We start from the raw sequence: 27,319 nt of genomic DNA, 5'->3' as shown, positions 1-27,319 counted from the left end.
TGTCACCCAGCCCCGCTCTGCCCCCAGCTCTACTCCTAGCCCCAACCCCAGACTTACCCTCCCAACCTTGGCTCCACTCCCATCTCAGCCCCAGCCTCATCCACACCCCTGACCCCCAGCTGCAGCTTCACTCCCAGCCCCAGCCATGTCCTCAGCCTCAGCCCCATCTGCAGCTCCTATTCTGCTCCCAGCAAGCCTCAGTCCCATTCCCGGCCCCAAACCTGCCCCCCAGGTGTAGCCCAGCCATGGTCCTCTTACCCCTGTCCGCGCCCCCCTCCCTCTCACCAGCTACCGGGAGGGGGCACAGACAGGGGTAAGGGTGTGTGTGGGTGTGACTGTGAGATGCTTGGGGACCACTGGTCTATGTGTCTTGTATGGAAAAACCGCACAGTTCCCTTTTCCGGACTTCATAAGGTGCTTCAGAGTAGGCAATTCATTTTAAAAACTAGATTAAAATAATAGTAAACAACTCAAAGGTCAGAAAATATCAAAATTATGGATATACTTGCAACTTAACTGTGATCCATTCTGGGTATATACATTAATATAGTCTTCGGTTCATAAAATATCAGAGGTGGAAGGGACCTCAGGACATCATCTAGTTCAACCCCCGGCTCAAATGAGAACAAATCCCCAGACAGTTAATAAATAAAATTTAAAAAAAACAAAAAACCCTGTTCCCTAAATGGCCCCCTCATGGGTTGACCTCACAACCCTGAGTTTAGCAGGCCAATGCTCAAACCACTGAGCTATCTCTCCCCCCAGTTATGTGATCATAAAGTGACTAACTTTTTTCAAATACATGCAGAGCAGTATACAGAATTCAAAATGCTATATAGGTGCATCTAAAGTTGTCAAAAATCATTGTAATATGCTCTATTCTATTACTGGAGAAATATTATCATTTAATTAGAGACAAAAATACATACTCACAAGGGAGATAAACTTGTGTGGGTGACCATAACTTTAGCATTTCCTGACTTTTAAGTACCTTCCCCATATGACCATAGGAATATTTTTTTATTTTGGTTTTAAACAGAGTACAGTATATGCACTTGCTATGTGTTTGAGGGTCATTAACGTCATACTACATTATTTCTGATATCCTTTATAACTACATTAGAACTGAAAAAAGCTTTGTTTAGGCTTCCCCTCTAACCCCAAAATAAATAATACACCATTTAAGAACAAGTTTTCAGACAATCATTCATTATTCAAAGCTTCTTATTTGGCAAGAAAATTTGAGATCTTAAACTTACCAGCTTGGCCACATACACAACAGTCCTCAATAAGAGTTCTGTGTTATTTTCTATAGAGACTGTTGTCATGCTCTAGTTCAGTGGTTCTCAATCAGGGGCCTGGGGTCTCCTTGGGAGCTGTGAGCAGGTTTCAGGGAGTCCACCAAGCAGGACCGGCATTAGACTTGCTGGGGACCAATGCAGAAAGCCAAATCCCCACTGCATAGGGCTGAAGCCTGAGGTCCTGAGCCCTGCCACCCAGGGCTGAAGCTGGAGCCTGAGCAATGTAGCTTCATGGGGCCCTAGGCGGTCTCCAGCTTGCTACCCCCTAATGCTGGTCCTGGCTTTTATATGAAGATAAACCGGTGGAGACGATGGGGGCATGGACAAGGGTAAGAGGCCTAAGGCTGGGTCACATCTGGGGGAAGGTCTGGGGCTGGAAACGGGGCCGAGGCTGTACTGTTGCGGTACAGGTGGGCTGTGGAGTTTTTATAGCATGTTGAGGGGGCCTCAGAAAGAAAAACATTGAGAACCCCTGCTCTAGTTTACTATACAAAAAGCAAAGCTCTGGCTTTGCACAGTCTTCCTCTGAGTTCAATATGGTATCAATAAGACTGTTCCTTTTAATAAATAGTACATTTCATTACAAGATACTCACATACACAATCTCCAAAGTATCAGGAAGAGTAAAAAATAATTTATAAATCTAAACTACAGGTAAACAGAAGGCAGAAGAAATCAAAGTGATACTTGAGCATATTATAGGAGTAATAATCCCAAATAGATTAATCACGCAGAAATGAAGTACTAGTCAAAAGATTTAGGCTGATAAAACATGCAATGCTGTATCATTATGCACACAGTGCAGCTGAAAGAGTGTCTCATAGAGGTCACTAGCAAAAAGGTTTCTTGGTCCACTAATCCAAATATACTTATCTGGGCTTTGTGCCAGAAAACTAGAAGGCAATAAATTTCTCCGTCCACTGATTGCGTGTTTAAACCACCAACTGAGACTTCGTTGTATCTGAAATTAATATTAACTCTTCAAGTGCTTTTGTACAGATTTGCAGCTAAAGAGGCCAACCTGCTATATAAATGCTCGCCTGCTGAAAAAAGATATTGTAAAAAGGGATGTGTTATAGGAAGAGTTAACAGATTATTCCATCAAGCAGATATAACAGTATTTTTTGAGACAAGATGATTCATCGATTTTGATATTACTGTTTTTTCTTAAACTCTTATACTAAAAGAACATCTTTTAAATAAAACATATATGAGGGAATATGTTTGCACGAATACTGTACTACCAGGAACCCAATTATTTTATGGCTCCAAAAATACGAAATTTCAAAGACATCTCCTTGCCTCCCTCTAAGGGTACCACTGGCAGATTAGTGAGAGGTTCACACAGTCATGCTACCCATGGTGGAATCTTTCTGCAGTGTGATTGCAAAGCAAGTAACAAGCAGTATTTGAGGGCAGGCAGATCCCAATTGGACCTCTCTACCTCTTGAGAAAGAGGCAGCGGTGGGCAATATACCAGTTATACTGGAGATGATTATTGTGTGTAATTTATTTATCAAGGAATGTGCAAATAAATCACCTTTTTCTCAGCAAAGTGCTTTTCTATCCCATTTTCAAGCTAGTTTTAAATGAGGCAGAATGAAGTGAAGTGAGATGATCATGGTCAGACTAAATAAATAGGTAAACTGCATTAAGAACCTAGTGTAGAATCCTCAAGACGCCCTATCTTTTACTCTAACTACTAAACCACAAAGCTTGGTCACCAATTACTAACTAAAATGGAAGCACTTCACTAAAATTAAATATTTTACATCCCATGAGAATAGTTGAGACTATGCCAATCTGGATAGGAAAGCAAGAAGAGAAACAAGACACTGTAATGAGATTAGATGCTGAGGGAGTTCTCATTTAAGCTTTTTAAAAAACCTAAACAAAACAAGAAAACTCCCACAACCCCAAGATAAAGCCATCCCCTGGATCTGCCAGTGCATTTTGTGTTTTCTATCAATTTAGATTACTAAATCCTTAGGGCAGTCTGTTTCTTCCTTTGAGTCTTGTACAGCGCTGACCACATTGTTGGCACACAAAACATTCATTTGGTCAGTTCAGCTGTAGAACGACGTTTCAAGTTGGTTCTCATTTTAATCAAAAAAATTTGCTCAGCACTAATGCAGTAATTTTTGACCACCTCACCTCCCCAACCTGTTTGTGAAGAATGTCAAATCCCACAATGATTCAGCATCACTTTATCACAAGGAAGAAATTAGTCAGTGAGAAGCCAATATAAATAAAAGTTGATGTCACAGAGCACAGAAGGATTAATCTAGAACGAAGAAGAGAAAGAATCAGTTCTGCCAGTCATCAGAGTTAATAACATGCCACAATGGATGCTAGATAGTCTGCTATGAATAAGTCAGATGGGACAAGAATTCTAAGATATTCTCATATATGTTACAGTAGTACCTCTGAGTTATGAACACCTCAGAAATGGAGGATGTTCATAACTCTGAACAAAACATTACGGTTGTTCTTTCAAAAGTTTGCAACTGAACGCTGACTTAATGCAGCTTTGAAATTTTACTTTGCAGAACAAAAAAATGCTGTTTTCCCTTTATTTTTTTAGTACTGTAGTTTATGTTTAACATAGTTGTGTACAGTATTTGCCTTTTCTTTTTTCTTTTTTTTTTTGGTCTCTGCTGCTGCCTGACTGCATACTTCCCATTTCAGTTGTGGTTGACTGGTCAGTTCGTAACTCTGGTGTTCGTAACTCCGAGGTTCTATTGTATCTTCGAAGTTTATAATTTCCAGTGAGTCAGGCAATGAGATATCCATTTGCAACCTTTTGCATACGATTCGCCCCTCATTTATACTAATGTAGATCAGGAGTATCTTCTCTGCAGTCAGTGGAGCGATACTAGAATCAGGTTCTATTTTAAATATTTAACTATGCTGCATCTGTGAGTTTCTTTTTTGTAACCAGTTCCAGCTTACTTGGCTCAATCATATCACTGGTTTCATTTTTAAATATATAAAAATATTACCCATGATTACATTTAGATCCTCTTTTTGCAAAGCAATCGCCTGGTAGCCATACCTCAACTGAAACAAATATGAAGCACAAAGACCAAAACAAGTTCTACAGCAGACAGAAGCTCAAACAATTCAGCAAATACATCAAGGCAACTTCAAGTAAATGTCAAGGAGATAAAACAAATGTAAGAACTTTACGCACCAAAGACATCCTTTAGTATTATTAGACACTTCATATATAAAACCAAACAGGTAGCTCAGTACAAAGCAATGGGCAGCTCCAACCACCTTCTAATAACAAAAGAGCCATGCTTCCTGAAATACATATTTAGACCATTACTGGTTTTCCTATCACTGGAATCCACGGCAGTATCAGGCTTAGAAAATGCTTTTCTCAAGCTTCTGAGGCAGGAAAGAGACTCCTCTTTTTTAACTAGTGCAGTGTCTCAGTCAGCAGACTATAGACACCTTGTGAACTCCACTAACATTGCTCCAGTCTTTTGCCTTTATGCTCAGAGGCAAATGTTTTCTCAGTAGCTCCCTCTGGGCTTGTCTATGTTACAAAATGTTATTGTTTTTAAATATGATTATGAAGAGTTGAATTACCTGACACTATGGTGCCCGGACACTCGGATCAGTGCAGACCAAGAAATGTCACATGGAACACTGTGTGCGCTAATGGCAGGCAAAACCTGCAGGAACCAAGTTTTAATCACAATTATCTGACGTGATGCTGCATGTGATTTGCACTGCTTTACACTGAGCACTCGGTCACCATTAGCATGATGTCAGTTAAGAAAACTTCACAACTATGTTTGAACACAACATTTTGTACATCAGACAAGCCTGCTGAGGGCTTTTTCCCTCAATAGTTACTGACATCTCCCTGTCCCACCAGCTTAATCTCCATCTGATAGAGAGCGAGTCTTCAGGGGAGTATGCTGAGGAAGAATGGAGTCTCATCCAGTCAAGCAGTTGCGAGGCCCACTCTAGCAGCTCCCATGCTACACCAGGATCCAACAAGATTTTGTTGCAATTGCTGGGGCAGGTTATCCATAAAATTGTGGACTAGAAGAGACTTAAATATTTTTACTGTTTTATGTGCTGCTATGGCCTAATAGTATTGGCTTGAACAGCTCTGTCTGTTAGCCAATCACTTCTACCCTCAGAAAAACAGATCTAATTTTATTAATAAGTTAATACAGAAGACTACAAACACAGGCAAGATGTAAACAATATTTCTGTTCATCATGCTGTACAACGAAAGAAAGCAAGATATCCAGTGTAACACAGATCCATATATATACCGATAAAGATAGAAATATATCAATAAACAATTTTGACAACGAGTTGCCTAACTAAACACAGAATAGCGTTTGTCATTGTGCTTTTATATGCAGCCTTGATGAGAGAATGAAGAAAGTTCTCATTCCTTTTTCTCCTTTGGCTGAACAGCAAAAGCACCATCCATGTGACCCTACTTTGGATTAAGCATTGAGATAAAATGGATACTTACTTTTCGTAACTGTTGTTCTTCAAGATATGTTGCTCATGTCCATTCCATATTAGGTGTTTGCGCGCCCACATGCAGGGCTGCCTGACATTTTTCCCCCAGTGGTATCCGTAGGGCCGACTCTGGCACCCTCTGGAGCCCCGTGTTCACGAGTCAGTATATGATGTGATGCCAGCCCAGCACTCTCTGAGTTCCCACTTGCCATCAACTCTGGCAGCAGGGAAGGAGGACAGGTCATGGAATGGACATGAGCAACACATCACAAAAAACAACAGTTATGAAAGGTAAGTAACTGTTTTTTCTTCTTCGAGTGCTTGCTCATGTCGATTCCATGTTAGGTGACTCACAAGCAATAGGGGTGAGCTCAGAGGTCATGCTCGTACTGCTTGCAACACTGCTTTGACGAAGCTGGCATTATCCCGGGCCTGCTGGGTGATGGCATAGTGGGACGCAAAGGTATAAACTGAAGTCCAGGTGGCAGCTCTGCAGATATCTTGAATCAGTACGTATGCGAGAAAGGCTGCTGAAGAAGCCTATGTTCTGGTGGAATAGGCAGTCATGATAGTAAGAGCTGACACTCCTACTTGCTCATAGCAGAATCTGATGCAGGCCAATATCCACGAGGAGATCCTCTGAAAGAAAAACAGTAAGCCCTTCATCCTGTCTTCTAGCACAATGAAGAGCTGAGTCAACTTATGGAAGGGTTTAATCCTTTCAATGTAGAAAGCTAAGGTCCATCTAACATCTAAAAAGTGCAGCCCGCATTCATCATTAGACTTGTGGGGCTTCGGAAAGAAGACCAGGAGGAAGATGTCCTGATTATAGTGGAATTGTGACGCCACCTTTGGTAAGAAGGCCAGATGTGGGCACAGCAGGACCTTATCCTTACATAAAACCAGGTAAGGGCATTCTGACTTCAGTGTTCTGATCTTGGAGATCCGTCGGGCTGAAGGGATTGCTACCAGGAAGGTGACCTTCCATGAGAGGAACAGGAGGGAGAAGGATGCCAATGGCTTGAAGCAGGGATCCATGAGCCAAGGGAGAACCAGATTTAACTAGGGACTGGGTCACGGACCTGACGGTAGAGCTTCTCCAAGCCTTTCAGGAACCTGAGTGTCATTTCCTGAGAGAAGACCAGATCAGAGGATGCCCTGGATCAGAGGATGAAGGGCCGAGATAGCTACCAAGCGCATCTTAACTGAAAAAAGGGCCAAGCCTTGGAGTTTGATGTGAAGCAGGTAGTCCAAGATGGATTGAAGCAAGGACCTGGAGCAGAAAACCTCCTGATCTGAGCGTTTCCACTTGGCCAAGTAGGCCGATTGGTAGAGGGCTTCCTGTTACCCAGCAGGATGTGCTAGACTTGTGCCAAGCAGGGATGTTCCTCAGCATTCAGCCACACAGAAGCCATGCTCTCAGATGAAGGGACGCTAGGTTCGGGGGAAGCACATGGCCCTGGTTCTGTGAGAGGAACATAAGAACGCAAGAATGGTCCTACTGAGTCAGACCAAGGGTCCATCTAGCCCAGTAACCTGTCTTCTGACAGTGGCCAGTGCCCGAGAGAATGAACAGAACAGATAACCAAATGATCCATCCCTTGTCGCTCATTCCCAGCTTCTGGCAAACAAGAGGCTAGGGACACCATTCCTGCCCATCCTGGCTAATAGCCACTGATGGACCTATCCTCCATGAATTTATCTAGTTCTTTTTTGAACCCTGTTATGGTCTTCACCTTCACATCCTCTGGCCAGGAGTTCCACAGTTTGATTGTGCGCTGTGTGAGGAAATACTTCCTTTTATTTGTTTTAAACCAGCTGCCTATTAATTTCATTTGGTGACCCCTAGTTCTTGTTATGAATAGTAGTAAACACTTCCTTATCTATTTTCATCATGATTTTATAGACCTCAATCATATCTCCCCTTAGCCATTTCTTTTCCAAGCTGAAAAGTCCCAGTCTTATTAATCTCTCCTCATACGGAAGCTGTTCCATACCCCTAATCATTTTTGTTGCCCTTTTCTGAACCTTTTTCAATTCAAATATATTTTTTTTGGGATGAGGCAACCACATCTGCACACAGTACAAGGTGTGGGTGTACCATGGATTTATATAGAGGCAACATGATATTTTCTGTCCTATTATCTGTCCTTTTCTAAATTATTCGCAGTATTCTGTTTGTCTTTTTGACTGCCGCTGCACACTGAGTGTATGTTTTGAGAACTATCCACAATGACTCTAAGATCTCTTTCTTGAGTGGTAACAGCTAATTTAAACCCCATCATTTTATATGTATAGTTGTGATTATGTTTTCCAATGTGCATTACTTTGCATTTATCAACATTAAATTTCATCTGCCATTTTGTCGCCTAGTCACCCAGTTTTGAGAGGTCCTTTTGTAGCACTTTGCAGCCTGCTTGGGCCTTAACTATCTTGAGTAGTTTTATATTACCTGCAATTTTTGCCACCTCACTGTTTACCCCTTTTTCCAGATCATTTATGAATATGTTGAATAGTATTGGTCCCAGAACAGACTCCGGGGGGACACCACTATTTACGTCTCTCCATTCTGAAAACTGACTATTTATACCTACCCTTTCTTTCTTATCTCTTAACCAGTTACCAATCCATGAGAGCACCTTCCCTCTTATCCTGTGGCAGTTTACTTTGTTTAAGAGCCTTTGATGAAGGACTATGTCAAAGGCTTTCTGAAAATCTAAGTACACTATATCCACTGGATCCCCTTGGTCCACATACTTGTTGATCCCCTCAAAGGAACTCTCTAGGGAGGGAAATGTCCGGTAGCTGTGTATATGGGTGCGTACACACCAAACATGGAATCGACATGAGCAAGCACTTGAAGAGGAATAAATAATTTGGTTCTCATATACACCAAAATAACAGAATCACAGAGAAAAATAAGCAATTCTCAGATTCTCTAATACTGAAATAGTTTTATTTTTAAAAAATCTGCATTATAAAAGATGGTTTTCACATTTTTATTAAGCATCACAACATCCCAGAGAAGTTGGGAAGTGTTATTCCTGTTGTACAGATGGGTAAACTGAGGCACAAGTCTGACATTGACGAAACTGCTTAGAATGACTAACTACACAGCCAAGAATAAAAGCCAAGTTATTACTCCCAGACCCTTGCTGTAACCATTGTCCACTTTGCCTCTTCAGTTTTAGACTCCACATGTACTGGAGCATTGTACATCTCTTTCTAAAAACTCAGGGCCCCATTTTCAGAGATACTGAACACTAGGAACCAGACTTGAAGGTGGCATTTTTGCAACAAAAAACTTCAAAAACAGACTCCAAAGAGAGACTGCTGAACTCGAATTAATATGCAAATTAGATACAATTAACTCAGGCTTAAACAGACTGGGAATGGTTGGGTCATTACACTAATTGAATCTATTTCCCCATGTTAAGTTCTCCTCACACCTTCTATGGATCATCTTAATTATCACTTCAAAAGTTTTTTTTTCTCCTGCTGATGATAGCTCATCTCAATTGATTAGACTCTTCCTGTTGGTATGCATACTTCCACCGTGTCATGTTCTCTGTATGTATAAATATCTCCTGTCTGTGTGTTCATTCTATGCATCCGAAGAAGTGAGCTGTAGCTCACGAAAGCTCATGCTGAAATAAATTTGTTAGTCTCTAAGGTGCCACAAGTCCTCCTGTTCTTTTTGTGAACACTCGGAAGTGAATGAGAACTGCAGATGCTGAACACTTCTGAAAATCAAGTTCCAAAGACTTCCACATATCACAAAAAGAGGAATCCATGTTAGACAGATTTCCTCTCCACCCCGTCATTTTTTTTGTTGTGATGAGAGCACACAAACGTGGGTACAATAATTCACAGTGGAGCAGAATATATACAGAATTTCTATACTCAGTGAAATCTGCAGGTTTTTCCTCTAACAGTTACCCCAGTAAAACCATTACAATGTTCATTAATATTATATATATATATATATATATTCAGTAGAGTTTTAACCTTGGCTACTTAAATATTTGTAAAATATAATTATATATCACCACCTCACAACATATTTCAGACTAAGTTCATTGGTCCACTGTTTAGAATGTCCACGTCCACATAAACTGACATCCAAAAACAAAGGTGGAAGATTTCCATCTTTCTGCATTCACTCACTTTCAAGGCTTTTATTTTGGAGGAGGGAATGCCTTGTCTGTGTCTTCAAACAGCACTATGGAACCAGGGGGTAGGAATAGAGAGTAACTATCCTTCAGAGTATTCAATTAATATACTAATTAGAAGCAGAAGCAGTTTAATTTCTTCCAAGTATTTAATTAGTGTACTAATTAGAAGCAGAAACAGTTTAAACCAAGTACTGCAGCACTGGGGGGAGGGGGAGAGCCAATGCTTCCCTTTCCCCACCAGCTCCCTTTGGACCCAGAACTGTGCAAGGGAGATGCATAAACCCCTTTGAGGCCACTAAGATCCTTGTGACACCTGGCCAAGGGGAAAAAAACTGAAGTGTGAAGACAGTCAGAGAATGAAGCCAGCAGATCATCTGCACATAAGCAGGGATTATCAGATGCTGACTATGTCACAAGACTGTTTCCTATAGTTTCCAGTCTGCCCTTTTCCCTCAGTCTCTTCACCTCAGCCTCACTCCTTCCTTTCCTCCTTCTCACTAGCATATTCCTACTATGTTCTCTCACCCTTCCTTGTTTTTTCCGCTGAGCTAATCCACTCCTCACTAAACCACATTCAGAACATTTAAAAAAGAAATAGTAGCACTAACGTATTTTAAAACCATCCTGTTTTTTCTACGTTATAGCCTTTTCTCCATATCCTTTATCTACCTAGTCTATTTAGACGGTAAGCACTTTGGGGTAGGACTCTCTCATTTTATATTTGTGCAGTACCCAGTACAGTAACCCCTCACTTAAAGTTGTCCCGGTTAACGTTGTTTAGTTGTTACGTTGCTGATCAGTTAGAGAACATGCTCGTTTAAAGTTGTGCAATGCTCCCTTATAACGTCGTTTGACAGCCGCTTGCTTTGTCCATTGATCGCAGGAAGAGTAGCCTGTTGGAGCTAGCTGGTGGGGGCTTGGAACCAGGGTGGACTGGCAGCCCCTCTATCAGCTCCCCACTCCCCTAAGTTCCCTGTGCTGCAGCCGCCCAGCGGGCTATCAATTGCTGGCAGTTCAGCTGTCCCTCTCCCCACTGCCATGTGCTGCTCCTGTCCTCTGCCTTGGAACTGCTCTCCGGAACCTCCTGCTTGCTGTGGGGGGGGAGGCTAATGTCAGGGTATCCCCCTCCCCCTGCATCCCGCTTACCCCATTTCCAAAGAGCAGAGGGGGACACGACAGGGTTCTGGATGGCAGGGCCGCCCAGAGGATTCAGGGGGCCTGGGGTCTTCGGCGGTGGGGGGCCGCTGCTTCGGCGTAATTCGGTGGCAGAGGGTCCTTCCGCTCCGGGACCCGCCGCCAAAGTGCGCCAAAAACATACGGTGGGGCCCCCCCACCGCTGAATTACCGCCGAAGACTCATTACTTCGGCAGCAGGTCCCGCTTCGACAGTAATTTGGCAATGGGGGGTCCTTCCGCCCTGGGACAGAAGGACCCCCCGCCGCCGAACACCCAGAGTGGAAGAAGCTCCAGGGGCCCGGGCCCCGCGAGAGTTTTCCGGGACCTCCGAATTGAGTAAAGGGCCCTGGCCCCAGGGGCCCCGAAAAACTCTCGTGGGGGCCCCTGTGGGGCCCAAGGCAAATTGCCTCACTTGCCCTCCTCCCCCCCCTTTGGGCAGCCCTGCAGGACGGAGGGAGCTTGCTAGCAGGAGCTGCTGTCTCAACTTGCTGATCTGATTAAAAAGGCAGTGTATTTAGAGTGGAGTCCGCATACTTGAAGGGGCAATATATGTAGTCTTTTGTCTGGTGAAAAAAATTTCCCTGGAACCTAACCCCGCCTATTTACATTAATTCTTATGGGGAAATTGGATTCGGTTAACATTGTTTTGCTTAAAGTCACATTTTTCAGGAACATAACTACAACGTTAAGCAAGGAGTTACTGTACAATGGGACCTCATTCTTGGTTGGCCCCTTGGCACTACTGTAATAACAAAAAATTTAAAAAACAATTGTTCCAGAGAAGCAATTTACAAAATTTACTTTTACAAATGATGACACATTCTGAGTACAAGGTCACTGCATCAAAGCCTCCATCTATCAATTACTTTTTAAATACAATGCTTTAAAAATGTCATTACTACCCAGCTGTTCAGATGAAGTTAATCAAAGAGTTATGACTGTCACCTTCAGTTAACATCAGTTACATGTAGAAAACTTCAATTCCTCTAAAGATAAATATTCTCACATGTGGAGTACAGATTAGAGTGCTGGAGAGATGTGTTAATAAAAGAAAAGGAACGCTTAACTTAGATAAGAAGTGTGTACATGTTGCAATTCTATATCAAAAAACATTTATAGTAACAAAGTATATTACTGATAATAGCAATAACACATCAACAATCAGAGACAGTGGTATCCTTGATGAAAGATAGAAAGATGAAAAACTTTTCACAACTCTTTTTTCATACTACAACGTGAAGTCAGAAAAATGTTTTGTACATGTATTTAATGGATTTTTAGTGGCGGTTTCACTAACCTCAACAGATAGAAGTGACTTGAGGATTGCCACTGTTTGCTGATACAAGTCAAATTGCTTGAGCTCTAATCTGACTCTCAAATTACAATGAAAACAGAAAATGTAAGAAGAAAACAACTTTGACATACAATTTGTTTTGGATACAAGCAGACCTCTGGGCTTGATGTCAAATTAAACAACATACTGGACAGTTTTTATAAAGATTCTGTCTATGGTAGGGAAAAAAGGATAGAGAACACATCTTTTTAGATTCAGCTTTCCAAGAAAGACTTCCTAAGAGTTACACTGTGGCAGTGACTAAAACAATTGTATTGACATGGAATTCTTGGCTGAACTTTCTTAGATAATACACATATTTGAAGTTATTTAGGATAAGCATGGAGCAGCACTTCAAGTTCTAATAAAGTTGAAGTGTCACAGAGCAGTTAAGCAGCAAATGAGTCAAATTTTATTTTTGTCTGCTGGAAGTGGCAGAAATCAATCTCTTCAACACAAATTCTCATCAAAAGACAGGAACAGTAATATTTATCCATGCTTTTCTGAACATTTATTTTCTTTGAGTAACAAAGTCCACAGAACCATTACAGCGTTACTTCGGTTGCCTTGCAGTTTGGGGGCAGAACAAAACCTGTCAATCATGGACAGCAGGTGAATGGTCCACCAAATCAAGTTCTCTTAAGTTCAGATAACTTCCACAAGGATAATTCCATCCTACTCTCCTAAATTAGAGTTTCTGTTAACTATACTTTGAAGAAAAAGCACACAATTTCTACTATTGCAGAGCAATGAGATAATTTTCCCTTAATGAAATAATTCCAAATCTTTGGATATCAAATTCCATCATTAGTCTGGATGATCCATTTGTCCCCAGGGTTGGCAAAATCTGTGGGTCTTATTACTCAAAGAATGGAAATTTCAGGAAAGATTGGATAAATTTTCCTGTTATTTTTCTGTGTGCTAGATCTGTTACAATGGGATTTTCATAGCAGTGCATTTTCAGGAAAGAAAGCAGGATCATCTTTTAATTATGGATAAGGCTGTGAGTTTGTCACGGAGGTCACAGATTCCGTTACTTTCCATGGCCTCCATGACTTCCGCAGCGACTGGTGCACCTGGCTCAAGGGCAACTCAGGCAGCCCCTGCGCCAGGCACTCTGGCTGCTGCTGGGGCAGTCTCGGTCCCCTGCGTTCCTGTGCTTCCCCTCACCAAGCAGCACCACAGTTTGAGTGTGGGAGGGGGCAGGGGCACGGGATAGGGTGAGGTGGGCTCTGGGAAGTGCTTACCTGGGGCACTCCCCGGAAGCAGCGACATCCCCCTCGTTCAACTGCTAGGCGGAGGCGTGGCCAGGCAGCTCTGTGGGCTGCCTCTGCCCAGAGTGCTGGCTTCACAGTTCCCATTGGCCAGGAACCATGCAGGGGGGAGGGTGGGCGGTGCCTGCAGGAATAACTAGCTAGGCAGTAGTACTTTAGAAAAGGATCTGGGGATTATAGTGGATCACAAGTTCAATATGAGTCAGCAATGTGATGCAGTTGCAAAACAGGCTAATGTCATTCTGGGGTGTATTGGCAGGAGTGTTATATAGAAAACACAGGAGGTAATTGACCGCCATTGTTGAGGCCTCAGCCAGAGACGTGTGATCAGTTTGGGGAGTCACACTTTAAGAAAGATGTGGACAAACTGGACAGAACCTAGAGAAAAGCAATAAAAATAAAGGTGGGGCAGGGAGAGAACATGATCTATGAAGAAAGGTTAAAGAAACTGGGCACGTTTACTCTGGAGAAACGACGACTATGGGGCACCTGATAACACTCTTCAAATATGTTAAGAGCTGTTATAAAGAGCACAGTAATCAACTGTTCTCCGTGACCACTAAAAGTAGGACAAGAAATAATCTATTTAATCTGCAGCAAGGGAGATTTAGGTTAGATATGAGGATAAACTTTTTAACTATAATAATAGTTAAGATACTGGAGTATGTTACACCAAGGGAGGCTGTGGAATCTCCGTACTTGGAAATTTTTAAGTACAAGCTAGACAAACACCTGTTAGAGATGCTGTTGGTAAAGTTGGCCAGAGCAGGGAAATGGACTAGATGACCTCTTGAGGTCCCTTCCAGCCCCACATTTCTATGATCACAAGAGAACTAACTTCTCTGCCCTGAGATTGTCAGAACTCCTAAAGGCTAGGGTTTGATGGATGACAGAAAAAAGAATATTTCTTCAATTTACTTTAGGGATGATTGCTATGACAATTAATAGGACTTCCTGTTGAAGTTAAAAATACAATACTGAGTTTGAGTGTCATAAACCTTGATGGGGACGGTCTGGCCAAGTGGTTGGAGCCATAGCAGTTGGGCCTAGTGCACAGAGCCAGGGGTCAGAGCTGGAATCAGGAGTCCAGAGTGGGGTTGGAACAAGGCCAGAGAAAGAGCAAAGCTGGCTAAGGCTAAGGCTTGTGGAGTCTATTACTACTATCAGGAAGGGGAGAGTTCCAAACCATGAAGTAACACTGAGCAGGCTAAGCTGCTGTTTCTCCTATGAGGTTTAAACCTGACATGAGTATCACCAGACCAGCTCCTGGCTTGTGGATTGACTGGAACTAGCACAGGAATGACTCAGCAGCACATGTGGCTTAATCAGGCTCTAGTTCAGGAATGATTCATCATCTTACAGAGCAAAAGCTCTCAAATTCAAAAATCTCTCTAGAGATAGCAGCTATTGGGAAGTCTACTTTAATAGACTGAAGTATAATTACGTGTGTCACAGGGGTTCAATTGAGGCAATGTTGTAACAACCAGAATAAAATTCCAAGGTTGTGCTTTATGATCTTATGAGTCTGGAATCAGGATAAGTTGTCCTGAGACAGTATTCAGTGTTACGATTTGTACAAAATCATCTTTCCTTAAATATGCTTAGAACATTATAATACAGACAACTTTTTTACTTAAACACTCTTATACACCAAATTAAGTCCCTACAGAGAAACTCAAGACCATGTTTCAACTTTTTAACATAATAGTTTAACTATGGACTTCAAATCAGACAGTAAAATAAATTTTTATTTGTTGCCTTCTTTCTAGAGTCCATGAGCGTGATAAGCACATCATCCAAATATCTATTCTGAAACTATCTAGTCTTGGATGGAGGAATGTTTTTTGTTTTGCAATTGCTGTCCTTCTGTATGAGGAAGGGATATTGGAATGTCCAGTGCTAGGTTAATCAGGCCTTAGAACCATAGTCTCCTCAGACACAATGGCATAAACAGTATCACTAACGCTCTTCTATTACTATTAGTTATTTGTATTACCATAGAGAGCTTAGGAGTCCTCCTAATGTACTGCTCTTTTTTCCTATCATTGCATGGTCTTGTGTAGAAGTGGAAACTCATACAACAGAGATCTAGCCCAACGCTTCAAGAGACCATACTCATCACCTTGCATTTAAGATCCAGATACCTGGAGAGACCTCCAAGGTTCTTTACTGCTCTTTCCAGATCCAAAGCTATCAACCACCAGTCCAGCAAACTGACTTACAATGAATGAGGCCACTTCTGGATATAGGTTCCTTTCTGTTTAATCCAATTTCTGCCATGTAAACCTTGGTGTTCATCTCTCCCTTGATGGGCAGTGCATACAGGAAACTTTGACCTATCCAAAAAAAGAGAAGCTGATTCTCTCTGAAGTAGGGCTGACTGTTTTCTTCCTAATTTATTTATGAAAACCTCATCAGATATGTCTGCCAAAAACAGAACAAGTCTGTTATACATGAAAGGAATGGAGCTCTGAACCTCAATGAATCATATATTCCAGCCAGTAGATGCTTTGTTCTCCCCCTCTTTCCCACCTGCTCCCCTTGTACACAGAACTGTGCAATTTGGCTCCTGTCTTTGACAAGAGCCTTTCCTAGACACTTCAGGCGCCTGGAGTGCGGGTCACTAACTGGCATTGACTTCTTGCAGGCATTCCAGGGCTTGAAACCTGGGAAGCAAGGCATGCCCTGGCACTAGGTACTGGAACCCAAATGGCAGGGACAGCAGAGCACAAAAAAGACCCCCAATAAAGGAAACCCACTACTAAACTATCCAGATACTATACACAAATGTAAAACAAGTAAAACCTGCAGCAGCAAGATAGATCCTCCAACAACCATATTAGGCAGTAAAAAGGAACTGAGGGGGCTGCTCTGGCCTTTATAGTATCACATAGCAGTGCTAGGTAGCAGAGGGGACATGCACCACCCCAACAGATATCAGTGAGGGGAAAATTCCCAACAAAAGTGCACTGTGCACTCACACACCTGAAATGTAATGTGCAATCACGCGAAGAACAACACTGGAGTCTGATTCTCATTTATATGGAGAGCCCTCTACAACGTGCTAGCAGCGCCATAAATGAGACTTAAAGTGGGAGCAAAGGTAATTTACGTCCATGCCAAGGCCTCTTTACACTGGGCCTTTGTGTAAATGGGAAACAGGCATGGAGGGCTTGTCTACACAAACAATTAGACCACAGAATCATAGAATATTAGGGTTGGAAGAGACCTCAGGAGGTCATCTAGTCCGATCTCCTACTCAAAGCAGGACCAACCCCAACTAAATCATCCCAGCCAGGGCTTTGTCAAGCCAGGCCTTAAAAACCTCTAAGGATGGAGAGTCCACCACCTCCCTAGGGAACCCATTCCAGTGCTTCACCACCCTCCTAGTGAAATAGTGTTTCTTAATATCCAACCTAGACCTCTCCCACTACAACTTGAGACCATTGCTCCTTGTTCTGTCATCTGCCACCACTGAGAACAGCCCAGTTCCATCCTCTTTGGAACCCCCACTTCAGGAAGTTGAAGACTGCTATGAAATCCCCTCTCACTCTTCTCTTCTGCAGACTAAATAACCCCAGTTACCTCAGCTTCTCCTCGTAAGTCATGTGCCCCAGCCACCTAATCATTTTAGTTGCCCTCCGCTGGACTCTCTCCAGTTTCTCCACATCCTTTCTGTAGCGGGGGAGACCAAAACTGGACGCAATACTCCAGGTGTGGCTTCACCAATGCCAAATAGAGGGGAATAACCACTTCCCTTGATCTGCTGGCAATGCACCTATATATAATATACCGTTGGCCTTCTTGGCAACAATGGCACACTGCTGACTCATACTCAGCTTCTCATCCACTGTAATCCCCAGGTCCTTTTCTGCAGAACTGCTGCTTAGCCAGTCAGTCCACAGCCTGTAGCAGTGCATGGGATTCTTCTGTCCTAAGTGCAGGACTCTACACTTATCCTTGTTGAACCTCATCAGATTCCTTTTGGCCCAATCCTCTAATTTGTCTAGGTCACTCTGGACCCTATCCCTACCCTCCAGCATATCTACCTCTCCCCGCAGTTTAGTGTCATCTGCGAACTTGCTGAGGGTGCAATTAATCCCATCATCCAAATCATTAATAAAGGTGTTGAACAAAACCGGCCCCAGGACTGACTCCTGGGGCACTCTGCTTGATACCGGCTGCCAGTCAGACATCGAGCCATTGATCACTACCCGTTGAGCCCCACAATCTAGCCAGTTTTCTATCCACTTTAAAGTCCATTCATCCAATCCATATTTCTTTAACTTGCAGGCATGTCTACACTTAAAAAGCTTACAGCAGCACAGCTGTACCAATAGAGTTGTGTCACCGTAAGATCACACGTATAGCTGCGTTATGCCTAGAGGAGAGAGTTCTGCTGTCAACATAATAAAACCAGCTCAATAAGCGGCAGTAGCTATGTAGGTGGGAAAGCGTCTCGCGCTGACATAGCGCTGTGCATATGAGCACTTACACCAGCAAAATTTATGTCGCTCGGGGGCTGTTTTTTCCCACACCCGAGCGACAAAAGTTTTGCCAACGTAAGTGCTAGTGTAGACATAGCCTCAATCTGTGTGTGTGTCTTTTCTAAGAAAAGATGAGACTGAACCAATGTAAAGCAAAACACTGGCTCAGTCTAACTGCTCACCTCACAGATTCATCAATATTATAGTCTACCCCCAAGGTCCTGCGTAACACAAGCCATACAGCAATCCCTGCATCAAGGTAATAAATTATGGTTGAGCTAAAGCATAACTTTTAGAAAGAAATTCAGTCTTAATTTAAAAGGAAAATTCAGCACATCACTTGTTAAGTTGTCCCAATGGCTAATTATCATTATCATTAAAAATATGTGCCTTATTTCCAGTTTGACTTTTCCTCGTTTCAGCTTCTAGCCATTGGATCTTCTTATGCATTATGCCTTGTATTAGATATCAAGGCAATAGTACATCATGATCAAGTCACCTCTTGCCCCTTCTCTTTAATAAGCTAAACAGATTGAGCTACTTTACTTTTTCACTGCAATGCAGATTTTCTTTGATTCATTCATGCTGTTTTTTCCTGTACCGTTTCCAATTCATCCCTTTAAAAAGATGGATTCACACTGTAATGTTCTGTCCACCAAAATTGGACATAGCATTCCAGTAATGGTCACAATACTATATGTAGATATACCACCAGTTCCCTACTCCTATTCAATATTTCCCTGTATTTACATGCACGGATCATTTGCCTTCTTAGTCCTAGCACCCACTGGTGAATTCATGTTCAGCTGGTTATCCACCATGGCCCTTAAGTCCTTTTCAGAGTTACTGCTTTCTCATACACAGTCCCCATCCTAATATTTCTTGTTCCTTGTTCCTAGTCCTGCTTCATTTGGATGTATTAAAACTGATGTTTTGCCAAAGACATCTCAGCCTACCAACCAATCTAGATCACTCTGTAGAGTTCATGTAACCTTGTCATTATCTACCACTTCAATTTTTGCAGCAAAGAGTTCTGGGCACCTTATAGACTAACAGATGTATTGGAGCATGAGCTTACGTGGGTGAATACCCACTTCGCTGGATGCATGTAGTGGAAATTTCCAGGGGCAAGTATATATATGCAAGCAAAAAGCAGGCTAGAGATAACGAGGTTAGTTCAATCAGGGAGGATGAGGCCCTCTTCTAGTAGCTGAGCTGTGAAAACCAAGGGAGGAGAAACTGCTTTTGCAGTTGGCTAGCCATTCACAGTCTTTGTTTAATCCTGAGCTGACGGTGTCAAATTTGCAGATGAACTGGAGCTCAGCAGTTTCTCTTTGAAGTCTGGTCCTGAAGTTTTTTTGCTGCAGGATGGCTACCTTTAAATCTGCTATTGTGTGTCCAGGGAGGTTGAAGTGTTCTCCTACAGGTTTTTGTATATTGCCATTCCTAATATCTTATTTGTGTCCATTTATCCTTTTCTGTAGGGACTGTCCAGTTTGACCGATGTACATAGCAGAGGGGCATTGCTAGCATATATTACATTGGTGGACATGCAGGTGAATGAACCGGTGATGGTGTGGCTGATCTGGTTAGGTCCTGTGATGGTGTTGCTGGTATAGATAAGTGAGCAGAGTAGGCATCGAGGTTTGGCACTTCAATTTTTGTGTCACAGGATGTGATAATTTGGGGGCTCTGTCTATATAACCTATGAATTCCGATTGCTATTGCAAAGTTATTCTGAAGTAATCATAAAAATGCTACATCATGGAAAGCCTATACCTGTATATCCACCATTGTGGACAAGACCAACAGCAGGTACACTCCAGAAGGTGTACAATGGGGAACACTTCAAGTTAATGACGGTGCTTTGACCACGCAAAAGTTATGCAAAAGAGTTACTTTTCCCAGACGAAAAGATACTTCCTTCTCCATCTGAAGAGAGTGGTTTTTGTGAAGCAGTGGAATGTTACCAAAAGACAGAACAAAGAAAGCCAGGTAATCAGGGAATGATTTAAATAAAGAGTCACATAGGGAAAGGAAAACCTTGGGCAAAAGGAAGAAAGAGGTCAGTCTGGTTAAGGGCAAAGGAAGCAAGCTGCCCTGGGAGAAGATGGCTCTGTGTTCCGGTCCACAAGTCATACATTGGAGCCAGAAGGACCTGGGCAACCCCAGATTGGACCCTGACTTCTGCCCAAATAATGTCCTGGAGTGAAGGTAGGGAAATAGGTGTAGGTTTTATTATTTTGTATGATCTGTACTCTCCTGTGCTCTATATGACAAAGTAAGTATTTCTCTGTGCAAAATTACCACAAGCTTTGGGACAGAGTTAAACTGCAACCAGAAGACTCTTTCAGTGGGATTCAGGGAAAGGATGTGTACAGGGTGAAATTCAATAAGGACAAGTATAAAGTACTCCATTTAGGAATAACAATCAGTTGCACAAATACAAAATGGGAAATGACTGCCTAGAACGGAGTACTGCAGAAAGGGATCTGGGGGTCATAGAGGACCACAAACTAAATATGAGTCAATAGTATAACACTGTTGCAAAAAAAAAAAGCCAACATTATTCTGGGATGTATTAGCAGGAGTGTTCTAATCAAGACACAACAAGTAATATTTCCATTCTACTCTGTGCTGATTAGGCTTCAACTGGAGTATTGTGTCCAGTTCTGGCAGCCACATTTCAGGAAAGATGTGGACAAACTGGAGAGAGTCCAGAGAAGAGCAACAACCATGATCAAATGTCTAGAAAACATGACCTATGAGGGAAGATTGAAAAAACTGGAAAAGAGGCGATGGAGACGGAATATGATAATAAGTTTTCAAGTACATAAAAGGTTGTTACAAGGAGGACAGAGAAAAATTGTTCTTAACTTCTGAGGATAGGACAAGAAGCAATGGGCTTAAATTGCAGCAAGGGAGGTTTAGGTTGGACTTTAGGAAAAACTTGCTAACTGTCAGGGTGGTTAAGCACTGGAATAAATTGCCTATGGAGACTGTGGAATCTCCATCATTGGAGATTTTTCAGAGCAGGTTAGACAAGCACCTGTCAGGAATGGTCTAGATAACACTTAGTCCTGCCATGAAGCAGGGAACAGGACTAGATGACATCTCAAGGTCCCTTCCAGTCCTCTGATTCTATGTGTTTAACTAATCAGGGTACCTTGGGGGACATTGCTGGTGGGCTGAGGAGCTCTATTTCCATGAAAGGGTAGCACACAGAGTAAGTGTCTGGGAGAGGACAAGGGAAGAAACAGTACTGCAGCCTGCTGAAACCAAGGGAGGCTTAAACAATGTGGAGACCCAGAAGTCCAGAGGCTTAGGTTCCCTTTGAAGCAATCTGATGGGTGGCCAGCAGGGAGTGCCCAACTGGATCTGAGACCCCTGCAAACTTTACTAATAATTATTTTGTATTTATCTCAGTTTCTACAGTCATCTGGATGGCTGCTGCTGAATCTTCAGCAACATGAATTGAAGTCTGAAGAGATGCCTTGAAGTCTGTTCCTGCTTAGTTGCTGGCGCTATCCCCTGTTGACTGGCTAGAAATACACTTCTGTAAGCAAAATCTTTTAATCCACATGACTGAGCCTGATGCAGGGAGAAAGAACCCAATGAATCACAAACTTCTGCCACCTCTCTTTACAAATCTGAGGTGTTGTAGTAACACAGATGAATAATTGTCTTATGAAAAGATTTAAGTTCATATTGCTCCTAAAACAGACACAGTGTTTTTGAACCTTAACTATAATGTTGGCTCATATGCTGTTGAGAAGCAAAGTCTGAAATACTTCTGTGGAGGAAAGAAACACTGCCTGCACAGAGTAGAAAAGGCATAGAGGACATCTAAGCAGCAGAGACTCAAAAATCCATGAATTAGGACTCATCAGTAAGCCTGAAAGCTAGAGAAGAGCTTCAGAAAACATATCAGTATGAGATACATTAGAAATAGTCACTCAGTTAAATGACTAAAATAATGTAAATGCTGCCTCATGGCTTAATTTCCAATCTAGTTGTGATACACAGTGGTAATTTTAAAGAAATGCAATTATTATATGCTAAAGGAAGAATTACTATGAGGAGGATGGTCTTTTTGTTAGTTCAGATAGACTTATCTGCCAGTAAGTTAGCTAATCTTTCTGACAATGCAGATACAAGACAAGCTCTGAACAGCTGGATAATAAATGAATGCAATGACATCATCAGCACACTGATAGTCTTAGTAGACTAAAAGCTCCCTCCTTCCAATGAAAACCACAAGCTAATTTATTTCAAGATGACAATGCATGTTTCTTACCAAGCTAGGTTGCATTTTTATTTACTTGTAGACTGAATATTAATCTTACACATAACAAGAATCCATGTAGCTTTCTCTTTTGATCTATCCTTCTTCAACACAAATATCCCGGGCACACAAAGTTTTGAACATGAGTAAGGAGGTATGATGCTGATTTGTCCTTTTGTTCATAATTATCTCTTGCGCTGGTGAGTGGAGGTTTTCAGCCTAAATTTTTCATAGAACACATATGTTTAACAGAGCAGACTGTTTTCTCTTCCCTTTAAAAAAAACAAACTATACATTGTACCAAGAATCTCAACTGAAGGGAAATCTCAAGTTGAAAATAAAGATAAAAGTTTTGTCTTTAAAAGGTACATTTGAACATCTGAACCCAGACATTTATCTAGTGTAAATCACCATATTTCCAGTTAACTCAATGAGTGATGCCAATTTACACCAAGTGAATATTAGGCTCATAAACACTATAATTAACAATCCTTTTAAAAGGTCAGTTGAGTAAATTAATTTTACAACTTTCACGCAACTTTCCAGAGCAAAATACTGTGCTAGCATGAAAATAAGTATATGATGCTGAATATAAGAACGTATACTTTCCACATATACTTTCTTTACACTGCGAATCTTTTCTTTATGAAGCTTGTTAAAAAAAACTTAAATGTATTATGTTTTTTCAAGTTTTCATATGACACATTTTTATCAGTACCTGAATTCAAATGACAGTCTACTAAAACATAGGTGTTTCTTTTAATGACACATAGCAGTTAGACAACCCCTAAACCAGTGGTCCCCAATCTTTTTGTGGCCAGTAGCACATTCATGTTTTCAGAAAAGTGTGGCGGGCGACAACAATTTTTCAAGGTTTATTTTGTATAGTTCTTGATCTATCTGTTACAGTTCATTCTATTAGACATTAGATGGACGGACAGGTATTTGTCTGAATGGATTTCCTGCCTGTATCCCCTTGCTTTCCTCTATACATCTTCTCTGAAACAGAATTTGAATGCCTTTTCTGCAAGTTTCAAATTAAAAATCTATTTATACCACATCAGGCATAATGTGAATCAAACTGCAATACCAATTAACGGTAGTGGATTTTCCCCTCATCTACATATTCCCTGTGTTTTTCCATTTGGAAAAACTGAAGATCACTGCTTCATAGCTCTATTTTATTTTTTGTCTAGACATCACAAAGGTGTCAACAACGTTTTAGATTTAACCACTGTCTATGTTCAGTGCAATAATTATGAAGCTTTTCCAAAATCACATGTCAATTTCAGTATGAACTGTTCTTCTGCAGCTTTTGTTATCAGCGTTTCTCCTCTAATCAATCACAGGTTATTCAATGGCTAACATTCATATGTTGGACTAAGAAATACGGTCTTCTTCTCCTTTGACTCCTGACCATTAGCTCAAGAGCAATGATGGGGCCAAATGAAGTCTTTCTGCTACTTTCTATCTTTCACCAGCTTCACAACTTTTTTATCTGTAAATATTTTTGTTCCATGTCATTCTTCACCGTATCTATCCAACATGTCCTCAGTCTCTCTCTATTTGTAGTTCCTTAAATTCTAATATGTATCACCATGTATGGTATCCTTTCCAGGTCCATTCTTGACTCATGTTCAAACCATCACTGTCGTCTTTCTTGAATCTTCTGTAACAGCATTATTTCACGTCCTAGCCATTTTCTTATCTTTTCATTTTTTTATTTTCTGCTGTCTTGAAATTTTCAATATTCCCCTCAGCCAGTATTCCCTTCCAGCATTCTGACCTATACAGCAGCATAAGCGTGACAGTTGTCTCATATATGCTGATTTTGATTTTTATCAAAATGTCTTTAACATTCCTGTCTTGCAACATTTTCCAAATGAAGTAACTGCTAGTCAATTCTTCTTTTTAGGTCATCTTCACAATCCCCGTTCTTCAATCTAGGCCTCCACGGTACACACATTTTTCAGCTTGTTCTGGTTGTCAGAGTATAATCTTTACTTCTCTTGTCTTCCAATTCCCATAATTTTTGTCTCCTCCGTGCTTATCCTCAATCCAAATGTTCTGCTTCACCAAACTATCTTGTCAGTCATTCTCCGTAAATCCACTTTGGTGAATGCTGTGATGTCAATATCATCTGAGAATCTGAGGTCATGCGCTGTCCTACCACATAACATGACTCCTCCAGTTTCTTCTCAGTGCTACAGTCATTACCAAGGATCCTAGAAATCCATCATGGAAAAATGCAGAATTTGCCTTTTTACAGAGAATCTTTAGGGTTGCTGGTTTTGTTTTGTTCTTTTAAATAAAAACATACAGTAGAACCCCACTTTTCTGACCCAGGGCTCACGTTGTCAGCTCCCATTTTGTTAATAAAGATAGTTGGATAATGGAGGCTCAGATAAACTAGGTTCTACTGTATAACAATAAAATGCTGTGTTCAACTGATACATATATATATTCTGGCTAAGGAAACTAAACTTCAGGGATTTACTTTAATCATGGAAAAATGCAGATTTTTATGTTTTTTTAATCAGAGAATATTGTTTGTTTTTTATCATGGAAAAGTAGGTTCCTGGTCATTACTACTTCTAGTACAATTTGAACAAGTCTGTTGCTAATGCGCATCCTTGTCTCACTCTTACAACTGTCCTAAACCATTAGGTCAGCTTCTTGCTAGCAATGATAACTGTTTGGGAAAGGACAGGTCTGCTTCTCCAACTGCACAGTGTCCTAGGGCAAAACCAACAAAAACAACTTTTGAAGTACAAAACTAGTAGAAACAGTGCTGTAGCAAGATAGTGGAGACCTTAGACCAGTGCTGCAGACAGACTACAATTTACTGTTCAACCACAAAGTCAGGGAATCATTGTTGAACACTTGGCAAATATTGGATCATAAAAACTGAATGAAGAATGCAAAGAGAAAGAAAAGTATGCCAGGTTGGTCTTCATCTGGATAAACAAGGCCCACACTATACGCTAGAAACCACGGTGTGAGTGAAAAATGTGTGACTGGAACAAACAACACATAGAACAGGAAATCATGTGATAAACTCAAAAGGTATGATTATAATGGAACATGGAACACAAGAACTTTATACTAGGCTGGAGCACTTGTGGTAATGATGCACAAACTGAAAAGATGTGAGTGGCAAATCATCAATCTATGGGAAACAATATGGGAAGGCAAAGAAGAATTCTACCATGATGAATATAGGATATTGACATTAGGAAGAGAAGATGGTAGACACCAGGATGGAACTGCATTGGTGCTAAAGCCGAAGGCGAAACACTCTAATGGCATTTAACCCATTATTTCCTCATAAATTGAAAGTGAGATTCAGAATCAAAGTCGGAACAGTTACAATAGTACCAGTATATGCGCCAACCTCAGCAGTGCCCAAGGAAAAAAATTGATGATTTTATGACAATCTACAGAAGTATGTTACATTACAGAAAGTAGATTTTGAATAATGCAGTAGGAGTAGACAAGTCTTCATGTGATTTGGATTCTTTTTTCTGATCATAACTAGTTAATAGTAATACTCAGCACTTACTTCACATAGCATCTTATATTTTCAAAGCATTATCCAAGCATTAATCCTCATAACCTGAGACATTTAAGTTTTATCTGCAATTTGCAGGTGATGAAACAGGCCAAAATTCTGCTCTGATTTATACTCATGTTAATCTAAAGTAATTCATTTCATTTAAATAAAATTACTCAGAATTAATAATCAAAAGAACAGAATTGCCAACTGATCACCAAAATTTGACCGAATTTCATGGGTCCCAGTCCTGTACTCAGTTCATTAAGCCACTCCGCCATCAACTGAGAAGTTCCTCAGTTTTGTGTGTTACACATTAAAAGGATATAGTATATCATGTAAACTGTAAAATCAGATTTGTATAGCCCCATCACTGTAGTATCTAAACTCCAACTTGTTGATCAGAAATTTTTGGAATAAAGTAGATTGTTCAATTTCTGCTTTCTTAATTACAATATATACAACTATCAATTCAGCATTTACCAATGCCAAGATATCAATTTAGCAAGTTGATACAAGGATTGTAGGATTTTCATCAATACTTTCTCTTATTGAACCAACATTTGCACCCTTCTTCAATCCCTTTCTTTCCCAATTCTATGTACCGGTATTCCCATATAATTGAAAATAGAGGGCCAAGCAACCTGGGCCAACACTGAGCTGGTATTTCATAACCAGGGACCAAGGCAGTGTGAATGGACAAGAAATGTAGGTCTCCAACTGAAGACACAGTAACTTGAGTCCTCAACCACCTAATCCACAGTGACTCACCAACAAACAAGGTTTCAAGTTCATGGGAGTGCATTGGTTTAGAAGTCAAACCAGTGAGTTATCCTGAAGTTTCTGCTCTGCCACAGTCTCTCATTTACTTATAAATGATCACAGACACAATTATTACTAAAAAGCAATGCAAAATTTTTAATTTGTGTTGTATTTAAGATCAATGGGTCAATAGTCACACAAAATACAACTTATTACAATCTAAGACAAATACTGGAGACTAACTAAAATGCCAACTGTGAATAACATGTACTATTCCTATTTCTTTTTTTTCCCTATCAGCTATACTTGTCTGATAATATTGAAAACAGGTAATGAAATTAATGAGGTTTGCTTTAAAGTTAAATCTTGCATAAATACCCATCCATCATTTATTTTTATGATATAGAGGCTTAACTGAGTACATAATTAATTTGATACCACTTGTTAGTGCCAGTAGGAAAAAAGGGAGATTGTTTT

At 41.0% G+C, this 27,319-nt stretch overlaps 1 protein-coding gene across 4 annotated transcripts in view; it reads right to left on the bottom strand.

Annotated features, from left to right (window-relative positions):
- Positions 1-27,319, bottom strand: part of TANC2 (tetratricopeptide repeat, ankyrin repeat and coiled-coil containing 2) — a 628,479-nt gene that overhangs the window by 450,334 nt on the left and 150,826 nt on the right. The window lies entirely within an intron of this gene.

Source organism: Gopherus flavomarginatus, chromosome 25 (genome assembly GCF_025201925.1).
Source record: "Gopherus flavomarginatus isolate rGopFla2 chromosome 25, rGopFla2.mat.asm, whole genome shotgun sequence".
NCBI lineage: Eukaryota > Metazoa > Chordata > Testudines > Testudinidae > Gopherus > Gopherus flavomarginatus.
The sequence above is the reverse complement of the archived record's forward strand: the minus strand, read 5'-3'. Positions and strand labels throughout refer to the sequence as shown.